The sequence below is a fragment of the Macrobrachium rosenbergii genome, chromosome 40, assembly GCF_040412425.1.
Source record: "Macrobrachium rosenbergii isolate ZJJX-2024 chromosome 40, ASM4041242v1, whole genome shotgun sequence".
Taxonomy (NCBI): Eukaryota; Metazoa; Arthropoda; class Malacostraca; order Decapoda; family Palaemonidae; genus Macrobrachium; species Macrobrachium rosenbergii.
Genome location: NC_089780.1, coordinates 12,843,491 through 12,855,546, shown reverse-complemented (window position 1 = coordinate 12,855,546; position 12,056 = coordinate 12,843,491). Strand labels below are relative to the sequence as shown.

Genomic DNA, 12,056 nt, shown 5'->3' with positions numbered 1-12,056 from the left:
ATGTAAGGGCTACACCAGATGGATACAGTATTGTTATTTCTTTAAAAATGAGATTGCCTGCCTCAGGCATCTTCAATAATATTGCTTTTATACTACCTATGGAATATATATATATATATATATATATATATATATATATATATATATATATATATATATATATATATATATATACACTATATATATGTATGTGTGTGTGTGATGATTTTACGGACAGTCATTTTACTCACCAAGAAATAAAATAACGATAGTTTCTTCAGATTAATATTTGATAACAATTGCAATAGATGATTCCAGAGCTACTTAAGTAAAAATATATACATCTATCTGCCGCGACACAGCAGTGATGACCGATAAATTTCCACTTATCGGGTACAGCCTTATATATTCAAACAAAGAAATATTACTTGCTTTATTCGATAATTAGGCCCTTGAGCTACTCCAAGCTTTCGGCAGTTTCATTTTGTAGTTCCCTTGTCTGCCATCAGATGTCAGCACGTGTAGTTAACTGTTACCAGATATAATATGAATATTTAATATTTTCGGTTAGTAAGCGACATTAATAGTAATAATTTACTGTCTGCAGAGATAAAAAATAATATTAAATATTGTTAATGTTGGAACTGAGGGCATATTAACAGGGAAATAAAGGATTATTCTCGCTTATTTTGGTAAATTTTGGAGAAGAGGTTCTGGTAACAGACCGTGGGAGCTTTGACAGTTGACTGACGTATGGCTGCCGTGGACCGGTCGCCTCTGACAGTGATTCTGAAATTGTTTTTATTTTAACGTTTAGAAATAGTAGTAAGTATTTGACAATTGCTGGTATATGCGGATTTATGCATTATGTCTCAAGCATAGATTGCAAAGTGAAACGTATTTTGTGTATTAAGTTATTTATGTAAAAGTTCTTGTGGTGGTATCTGTTCATGAAGGTCTGCTGTGTATGTATGCCTTAGGCTAGCCTTGAACAATGTCCTCTGTTAAAATAGGGACTATTTTAGCCACACAAAGGCTGGTTGTGTTATGATGTTCATAAAGAGAATTCATTTATGACTATACTAGTTTAGTGGTAAACTGCAAGTCAGTAGCTTCGAGACCCAGTAGGGTCGCCCTTAATCTTGCCTAGCCTAGCGTAGGTGGCCGGCTGAATCTGTCCTGGCCTTTTCGGTCGTAGTTTATGATATTTACTGTCATTTTATGTTTTACATACATCCCCGGCCCAAGGGGGCAGGTACTAAACATGGCACCCATTTTGCATGTAAACTTGCTGATGGCCTAAATGACTTACGGCTGAAACATCCTGAATTCAGTCGAGTGACAACAGTATAGGCCATCCTCGCTCTGATATGAGGGCCTTCAAAGTTATCCTGGATGATTATGATGTTAAAGTTGTGAATGTGATAAGTTTTCAGCAAAACAAATAAAGGTAATTCTTTATATTAGCTCCACGCCTGTTTTTACCTTTTCAACTGTTTTTTTCTACACTTTTAGGGGTTCCGATACTGGCGGTGGATCCGTTTGTTGTCGGCCAAATGGAATGTCCCTTCACCGAGTTTAGTACTGGTCCGGGTAGCGTTGGTACCCATATGTTAACAAGTTATTGCACTTGCCGGACGGGATGTGAACCTTTCGAAACAAACGTACCCGTGCCCTGTCTTGTGAAGATTGCGTATGGAAACCCCTTGTTGGATGGACTTCAGGAGTTAATTACACTTGAGCGCTAAAAGTTAAAGGTAAATTCATAATTAGCAACCAAAAAATTGTAGAAAAAGTTAAGTTAGAAGGCAGTCGCTGCCACGGGGCTACTATATAGTTCAACCCAAATAAATCATATGCTTCCAGCTCCCAAATTTTTGTTTTATGCATTTTGACTTCAAATGTTGGTACAAACCACTTAATATTTGCAAAACCACAGAGAGAGAGAGAGAGAGAGAGAGTTGGAAATTATAGCGTATGGTTGAGGTTAGTAATCATTACCATTCCCAAGAGTAAAAAAAGCAAAAAGCATAAAACTCAGTGCTAATTATACAGTAGGAACACATCCTAGCTTAACCCAACTCTATAGACCCTTCTCCCTACCTTATTTAATGTTCTTGTTGTATTTACTGGGTTAAAAAATGCTAAATCTGGATGTATTCCACTGCTTATTTGAACATACTGTACATCATACAAGGTCCCATAGTGGCACTGAACATCAGTTGATGAAAACTGGTAGGAATGTGAACTTGTTAAAAATAGTAGGTGAGCATTCTTATAATAAAATAACTAGCCTAAATGCTGTTATATAGCTTATGTGATAATAAGTAACCTCTGCTGTTTAAGCATCAAATATCTGAAACACTTCATTCCTTTTCCAAGCTGGGAAGGTTTTATAATAACTGACGGAGCAGTCACTGATGCATAGCATTTGTTACCAGGTGACCAGTGAGTGAAGACATTGTTGAACACCAAATATTATGAATGAATTAATAGTTTGGTATGTTCCTCTTTTCTCAGTGATTGAGTGTTGTTAGTTGAATGTTGCAAACTGACCGAGAGATTTCACACAGGGTGGAGCGAGCCATAGTTTTACTGTATCAGTTGTTACTCCTGTGTTTAAATCGCAAGTGTTTCATTCAATACTTGTGTAATTACAGACTCTACCTAATACTGGTTATGTTCTTGATTCTCAGCCCAACTCCATCAAGGTGCTTTGCAGGGCAGCACCCTAAAAGGCAATTAATATTAGTTTATTCTGAAAGCATCCCTAATTTTATTTTTGCCTGTGCAGCAAGAACCAGTCAGGTAGCCAGAGTTGTGGGTTGATTTTAGGTGTGGTGAGTTTAGCTTCATTTTAAAATTGAATTTATGGTTTGAAGCATTGTGTTTAAATACAGTACCATACTGGCTGCTTATGTCTCATACTGTTGGTCATAATTGGCCATAGTTTTGAGTAATGTCATGACTTGGAAGTTTGTCCTGCCACAGTTCTTTATACAGTTCCACAGGGAAAATATTGAGGAAAAGTGTATGCTAGGATGTGTCTGGTCCAGAGAGATGCAAAATCCTTGCTACTTTGTATTTTGTTTAGGTGTTATTGGCTTTTGAAATTTTAACTTGTTCATGATGTGATACAGGCTAGTGGTTAGCCATATTAATGCATGGCATTAGCTTTTTGTTTATCCTGTTGCCTGTTCAATATTGCTTTTCTTGTATTTCCCAATCAGTTTCATATAGTGATTGATGCTTGTGATCAGCCTCTAGAGAGATCAGTATCATGACACCCATCATGACTTGAATTTACTATAGAATATATGTAGGAGCATATTAATGTTTTACTGACTTGTTTGTGCATAGAGTAGGCTGTGTACCTACTTCGGCAAGATGGTGTCAAGGTTCGAAATAGAACTGTATAGCCTATGGGTTGGTCCTTTATAACTGAGAGGTCGTGGAGCTCCAATTTATCTAAATAGAGCAATTTTACTTATAGAGAAAGGATTATAGGGGTTTTAGTTTTTTGGAAAGTGTTCATGGAGTTCTTAAGTTAAAAAAATATTGCCTAGATTAGATAGACTGGTGACCCTATCTAGCATTTGATAATTCTGGCTAACTGTGCAATATTTTGGTCACATAAATTCATGTAGGTTAGTTTAGTTTTTGAATTTTGAATGTTGATGTGGCTTGTTGGAAACCTAACTTTTCAAACTTTATTTTTCCATTGATGTATAGGTGTGAATGCTTTTTTTTTAACATCTCTTCGTGTAGGTAACATTATAAATATCATAAATATCATATTATTCTGGGTTAAAGACAGGGCAAAAAGACATGTGATGCCAATATGACCTAGTTATTACAAAACTCACCATTAAATGATGTAAATTTTATGACAAGCAATATTGTACTTTACACTGTATAATATATTTCAATTTGCAGGTGACCTTTAGAAAGCTGGCAAGTGTTTTTAGAGTTCACTTTTGCCATTTTCAGTTGGGGCGTCTGAATATGAAAGTTTCTATGTAAGTAGGTTCTATGTTTTACAATTATGTCTGAATTATATATAGTTAAGTGTGAAAAAAAGGCACCCAAAGGGAATCCATACCTAGAAGAAACTTGAAATCCTTCCATTAGCATATTTTTTCTAATGGAAACTCCAAACTGGCTGTTTTTTATTTGTTGTTACTACAGTAGATACTGTATAGTGCTTGAATTCGATTGCTTCAGTTTTTTTTTTTTCAATGGTGGTAGTTTTACATTTTCTCCTGCTTCCCATCACTGTTGCCAATGAGGATATTATGTTATCATGATTGGACAAGCGGTTTGTTAGCCTACAAGTTGATTAGTGTGGGATTAACTGTGGTAACCATAAATTTTGCTTAGTGTGTTTGTATCTTGGGAATAATTTTCTATGCTTGGGAGAATACTTATAGCCTAAGTTTTTATGTGTGGCTAACATGGACTAGGTGCACAGCAGATTGGTAACTCCGAATGTAGGTGGAAATATGGGTAACAAACAAGATGACGCAACCGATAGTGGTGAATTATGTTTTATCCCATGTTTCTGGTCTAAATGCCCACCTACACATGTTGCATTATAAAATGATGCATAGCTGCACTCTGTTTTGCTTTAACTTGCAACACAGAAGCAGATTGTTGAGTTCAGATGTTTTGCAAGATGTTTCTGTTCTTGATAATGGCTCCAAAACACATGAAGAACTTGAGGTGTTGTGGCCAAGTTTAGCTATTTAAATTGCTGTTTCTGTTTTAATGGATTTGTTCTACTTAACATTCGTTCATCGCAACTCAATAATCTTATGTTTTCCAATGTTCCTATTTTGATTGTTCACATGTTTACCAGTACTTTTTTTATACAAAAGGTAGTTTTGCTATCATGTGCTCTGTTTGAATATTAAGTATGTCTCACCCCATTTCTTGCATTTTGTGAACCTGGAATATGTTAATAATTCAGGTCATTGTTCTGTACATGTTTCCTGGAACTCTCAATTCCAACTTATTACAAATTACTTTTCCATTTTTCTCTAAGTTTTCCAGCACTACAAATTACTTTTCCATTTTTCTCTAAGTTTTCCAGCACTTTGTCACTGAATGATAAATTTAGTCAATTATGTATTATTCTTTGGCTTTATAAGGTGCAACTGCCAGTGAGCAACTATCTGATCATTCAGAAAATTCACTCCAGTCAGTGATTTCCATGTTTCGTGTACTGTATTATGATTACAGTATTTTATGCCCAACATTTGTTATTGTACATTTGTTGTTGTTTTTGGTGAAGGTTTTTACAGTTGTAGTGTTACAAATGACTTAATAACAAATTGCTAGTTAGATGGCGTTCAGAAGTGAGCTCTCAGTCTTACTAACTAATTGCATTTCCTCTTCCGTTTAGTGCACTCTGGCAAAGCGTAAGTGCACCGTGTTTTGCACGTTGAGTGCGATTGTTAGTTTGATGCTACCTGTCAGTTGTACCAGTCCTTCTAATTAACTTTCTTTGTGAAGAGGTTAATCATCTTACCACCAATCACTGTTTCAGTATTCAGTAATAGCAATTGTGTTAATTTTATAATTTGTAGACTAGTTGTTTTTTCCTCTCCTAAATTGTGCTGTGCTAAGTACTGGTACTGTGATTTTATTCTCAATCCAGTGTATTACAGACATCTATCCTATACGATCAAGAGGTAAACAGTCAATCTATCTAATTTTGAATTTATGCTTTCCAAAGTCATTAGCCAATTTCCTTTTGACTCATACAATTTCTGCATTTTTATCAGAAGTGCTCTGTAGAATAATTCACTTGTAATATCAGGCTACAGATATTTCTATCACACTTTTGGATACGCTTTTCACTGCAAAGCCTCGGGTCCATTTGGATCGTTAACCCCGTTGTGATATACTAACTGCGGGTTCGAATCCTGCTTAACTAAGACTTTATTCATATGATTGTTTATTTAGATCTTGGGACTTGGTAGTGACAAGTGTATCCAAATAAATATGAGGAAGTCAGTCAGTCAGGAGAGCATTGTGGTTATCACAATTACATATGTCTCAAGTAAAAAATTAACCTGTAGATTCTATATATATTGAATTACATTCTTATATTTTGCAAGAAGCCTGTAATAAGCCTCAACTTTGACTGGAATGAGTGAAATGTTGGTTAGTAACCTGGAAAAGTTGCAATGAACGACTGCATATACAGTTCAAATTTATTTATAATCCATAAATATGAAAGAAAATTCATATGTAGATGTGAGCATGTCAGATTTCTGATCTCGTCTGAATGGGTAACACACACTCCCTTTCCCTCTCTCCCAGAAGTTTCTTTTTATTAAATTTAAGAAACATTATTTATTGAAAGTTCTAGGCTACTGCATGTGTGGCATAGTGATGTGTGCGTATTAGAGTTTGTGAATAATTGCTTAATACTTATAAATATTAGTAGTTATGTCCAGATAGTCATGATAAAAACCCGTGGCACTGGCTTGTTCTTGTACTGAAGTGTACTTGCTATTGTTATTCTTATGTGAACTTGCCTTACTGAATAATAAGAAACTTACTGTTAAACAGTATATATAATGTCCATCTATGTAATTTAAACACCCAGTGAGAGAGAGAGAGAGAAAGAAAAATTATGAAAAATAAAGTGAAAAAGAATTGTAAAAAGGCATTATGGAGAATGAATGCATTGCACTAAAGAATAGTTGGGGAAGTGTATTCATAATGAAAAAGTGTGGTTAAAGAGGAGAAAATTAAAGAGGAATGAGGGGTAAATGATGTGAGAATGACCAAAAAATCTCCCCTCTCTCTTTCTTTCTTACTACAAATCATAAATGTTCCGTGTCACACAACATGTAGACATTAAGCATTGCATAAATGTGTGAGTATGCACTTTTGTTGGTTGGGACCTCGTTAAGTGTGCAATCACACTTTCTGTTCCTGGCCCATTTTTCCTCTATTTCATGGGTACACTGAGTTATAGTGACAATTTTTTGTTTAAATATGTTGAGTACATCTGGTATTACATTGCATATGATATTGTACTCCTTCGCCTTGGTGGGAACTGGTCAACAATTGCACAGTAATATCTATCGTTTGATAATTTTCTAGTTTTATATTTCTATTAAATTTTTGTATTTTCTCTGGCTTAAATATAAGGCTTTTATTTAACTTAGTGTGCATTGACTGTAAGTTACTCATTGCCGATGGTACCAAGTGCCCAGGCTTGGGTGGTTGTGCAGTGACTTCCTGTTTTGGTTTATTGTTTTTTCATTTTCATTATGTATGTTCATCTTGTGATCATGTTTGAAATGTAATTTCATGTTCATGTATTGCAAAAGAATGCATTAGAGTTGGTAGGGTTCATTTATGATTAATTCCTGATTAGTTTTGATTGGCTAGTAGAATCAGTCATTTGTTACTTTTGAGGGGCTTAGAGGTATCCCAATAAACCCATGTTATGCCATCATCATCTGATTGATAGACTTACAACCTAATTTTAGGAACCTAACCCAGTCATAAGGCACTGGTTGCCTAAATTAGCTGTTTTTACCTATATCCAAGTGGTGTTCATTGCTTCTCACTTGCAAGACATGCTGTGAGCAGTCACCTGACTTGTGGTTCTGCTTTGTGCAGAGGACTCACAAAGCTAAATAGTCAATGCACTAAGCTCTAAAAGTTCCTGCCTCTTCAGCTTTGGAGTCTTGGGTCTCTAGGCTGACAGTGGCATTGTCTCCAAGGCCGATTATGTTGAAGCTCCATCCCTTGGATGATGTCTGAGACTGGTCTTCAAAGCCTTCCCACTCTCTTAACCTTCTGCCTCCACATTCTGACTGGGCAGCTTCTGCTGATCAGCCCACTGTTGTTGTGTATGGTCCTAAATAAGCCTTCTTGGCTTTCCTAATTAGTATTGATTATCTTAATGGACCAATAAATATGAGGACTAGCAGTCCTCCAAAAAAATCTTTGGGAACTAAAAATTCCACCTCCTTGAACGATCTCTTTACCAAACAAATGCATCTGTTATCACATCATAGCAAAATGCAATAAATTCAGGGCATACCATTATTAGATATGGACCACCAGAGTAATTAATTTCCCCATTGCCCTTAAAATTGAGTTTTACAACAAGTTTTTATTATAAAAATCAACTGAAATATGTGTTGGAATATGAGTGCTAGCCCATGTTGGCATAAAGGAAATAAAGTTGCTGGTAAGGCACCTAAAGCTACCACTGCTGTGACCTGATCAGCAGTATCCATTCTTGTCAGAGATTGTAAACAATCTCCAAAACTCATTATTAATAAATGAGAGTCTTTGTGGAATATTGAACCTGATAAATTACAAAAAGCTAAACCATTGCTGGATTATCACATCCTTCAAATCATAAAAGGTGTCATTACAGAAGTAATTGTATATCCTCTTTGCATTGGTGACACTTGTTTGATTAATGGATATTTGAGCTTGTGACCCACTCCCTCAAGGCAGAGAATACATGTCAGTGCTAACAGTTTGTTTTTATGTGAATGTTTGAACTTGGCCAACAAGGAAGGCAAAGAAATATTTCCAGAACCTTCATAATTTTTTATTTACACAATAAAAATTTTAATTGCAATAAAACTTAAATTCTTTTCAGCCAACTCTATGGTAGTTAATTATTTTAGCTCAGCAGCCTGATTAAACTAATGAATTAACTAACAACAATAAAAACAAAAGAAAATAGCATAAATGTCTGCTGTTCCATAGTTGTTGGTTTCCATTGCATTTTTTCAGTACTGCATTTTGATTTACACAAATTTATTTGATAAACATGGTTTGTTAAACATATACAGGTCAAGTTTATCAACAAGAGTGCAGGCTAGTATTAGTGTCAACAATCATTAGTGTTCTTCATAAAATCACAATAAAAAGAGACTTTAATTACTTAGTTTACATATTACAAGACCCTTTGTCTTGTGAAGGCTTTTACCATTATTAATGCATACATTATTTAATTTACATTACATTGCTTAATTATTCCTGTTTCTTTCAGGTGGTGGTTGATTATCTGGCTGTCTGATCTTGCAGGATTTTCATCCAAACGTCCTTTGCATCAAAAAGGTCAAAAGGAGTTACTCTTCAGGCAGCATAAAAAATCAAGAACTCTCATTGACAAAAGGAGCATCGAAGAAGGATCATCCTTCGATGCATCTACTTCACTTGACTGTTAACCGTCTCTTCTTAGGTCGTTTGGTCTGTGAACTTTATCTGATCTGCAGAGAAAAAAGTAAAAAGCCACAGTAATCGGGGATTAATAGACAAAACAAAAATTATGGAGACCTAGTGGATCATTTCAGTATTTTATTTTTTGATATTATGTAACTTCCCAAGCGAAACACTTAGTAGGGAGGAAAGAACCGTCAGTGCACCACATACAGTGCTCTGTAGGCATTACTAAAGAGTTTGTTGCATCCCCTTGGCACCCAGCTGCACAAACTTTTAAGCCTTTTACTTTACGTCCATCCCTGCTCCGTTTCTTCCTCCTTGCTGTCCAACCTCTTTATTAATTCCTAGTGTAACTGTTGGATTTCCTCCCAGTTTCGTTTTCAGATCCTTGTACTTCTCATTTATATATATAGCTTGCTATCCAACCACTGCAACTCTCTCTGTTCACTGGTTTGAAAGGCAAATGGTAGTAAGTGCCTTACTGCTTGACTTTATAGCTTAAATGTCATGAATCCTTCATTGTGTCAACTGAAACATTTGTTTATATGGGTGTCTTTGATATGACTAATCAATTTCAGGCATTGCAATATTTCCAGTACAGAAGAACATCATTTAACAGCTGCTTCAAGAACCTGATTCTATCCATCTAAAATAACTAATAGATACCCTATACAAAATGTAGCTTCATTTTGAATGTTTTCAAGTAAGCCCAAATGCAACAGTAATTCTATATAACTTCTAACATAAATTAGACTGAACTTTGTATATACCATTCAGTTTAAGAGGTCTGAAGAGGCAGTCTTGCAAAAAAAACTATCAAAATGAAGCTAATAAATGAAGTCAGATAAATGAGGTGTGTGAAGCCGAGTTGTTACTGTGCTGAAAGTACAAGGTTGGATTATTAAAATAAAACTGCTTGATCAATTTTTTTTATGTAATCCACTTAATAACTTGGGTGAGAGTATTTATGATGGAATTATTAATGTTTTTTACAGAGGAACAGGTGTACTTACTGTACTGTATTTTATGTATTTAGCAAGTAATCATTCTTAATTTTATTGGTTTTACCACATCAGACTTAAGATAATTCATGCTCCTGCATATTACTAAATTCATGCTCCTGCATATTACTGCTTTGCATCAAGTGTATGTCCCATAATCTTTAGTGCTGGAAGAAAAGGGAGAATGAGAAAGGATGATAAACAAATGACTGGTATCCCATACCTCCTACCCACCAACTCTTCCTCCTCCTCTTCTTCAGGTGGGTGGCCACACTGCATCTGCTCCTCACAACCCCTGAGGTGCCAGCAGGCACGGTAATTTGAATCTTTCCAAATAGCTGTAGAGAGAAATTGTTTTGGTTAAGAATTCATGTGGCAATCAAAAGACTAAGAGAAGAGAGACAGTGTAAAACTGTAAACACTATCAATACCTGAACATGAACTGAAATTAAACTTGAAAATGCTGGAACACAGATGCTTATATAATGTATATACAGCCATGAAACTCAAAAATAATTTAATAAGAGTCTGGCACTTGAATTTGGTTTTACAGTATAGTACTCATGCCAAAACAAAACAATAACCAACATAATTATGTTCTAATGGTTTTCTTATTTTTAAAATTACTGTTTTTATGATCAAAGGGATATCAAGAACAACATTCTGTCTGCCACTTCCTGCAAAAATAGTCTCTATATTCCAAGAAATCGAGTGTAAAAATAAAAAATTTCATTGCTAAGCTATTCTGTCTGGTAACATTTTTTCATGTAGCCAATGGTATACACTATTCCTAATGGCCCCTCTTTTTGTATATAGAAGATGGGAGTTTCTTTAAAGTAAAATATGATCTGAAGTCTTTGATTAATTCAAATTGTAAAGGGTCCTCAGATTTTAAGCTACAATACAGTAGTAGGAAATGAAGATCTGAGTAACTGATGCAAGTATCATGAACACAATGAAAACAATAACACTGCTAACAATTAAGCTTAGAACAAAAGATTGTAACAGAGTATTTATTCTAATACAAATCAATATAAGACCATGGAAAGAAAAAAGAAATTCAAATAAAACCATGGAATATTCATGAATTTGGATTTAAAACGTTTGTGTACAACTGCAACTAAATGTAACAGAAAAAACCAAACAATTTTTGATCAAGAGAATTTTAACATTATTAAATAAAAATGTTAACTGCATTGCAGCTTTTATAGGCTCAATGCCATTAAATTTTTCTGCATTTGTCTAAAGTAGTCAAATGAAATACTACTAACTTCATAACCTAAATACTACTAACTTCATAACCTATCTGCAAAAGAATAACTTACCATGACTATGATTTGTGCTTATAAAACTTACCAAGATATTTAAGGAAAACAAAATCTTTTCCTTTGGCAATACTGATCAAGTTTGATTTTACCTGATGAACTGCAAGTCACCACAAAAGCTCAATTTTCTAAGACCAATTCCAGTACCATATACCATACAAACAAGTGTTTTACCCTGTGTTTTGCTTCCTATTCCAAGGTTGAAAAAACTGACAAGACATGACATTGCTTCAGAAAAGAATACTTGCTATTGTACTTGTAAGTAGTGAACTTCCTGCCACCAATATGTTGCTATCAATTCATTTACATTTACTGTACATTTACGGATCTGCTAATAAAGGTGGAGGTTGGGGGGGGAAGGAACTTAATGATTTCTTGCCAAGGTCTGTACTAGTACACAGAGGAAAGGGAGAAAGAGAAAGCGTGGGGTTCAAACCAAAGGAACCACCTAATACAGGAGCTGGTGAAGGGATGAAAGCATAACAAGAAGCTTTAATTGGCACATTGCAGCTAGACAAAGATTAACTACATTTTCAAT

At 35.0% G+C, this 12,056-nt stretch overlaps 1 long non-coding RNA gene across 1 annotated transcript; it reads left to right on the top strand.

The window, feature by feature from the left end:
• Window positions 1–559: 559 nt before the first annotated feature.
• LOC136826125 (uncharacterized) lies at window positions 560–10,932 on the top strand. Its single transcript, XR_010849516.1, has 3 exons — window positions 560–804; window positions 3,916–3,998; window positions 9,020–10,932. It is a non-coding gene; the product is annotated as an uncharacterized lncRNA (long non-coding RNA).
• Window positions 10,933–12,056: the final 1,124 nt, after the last annotated feature.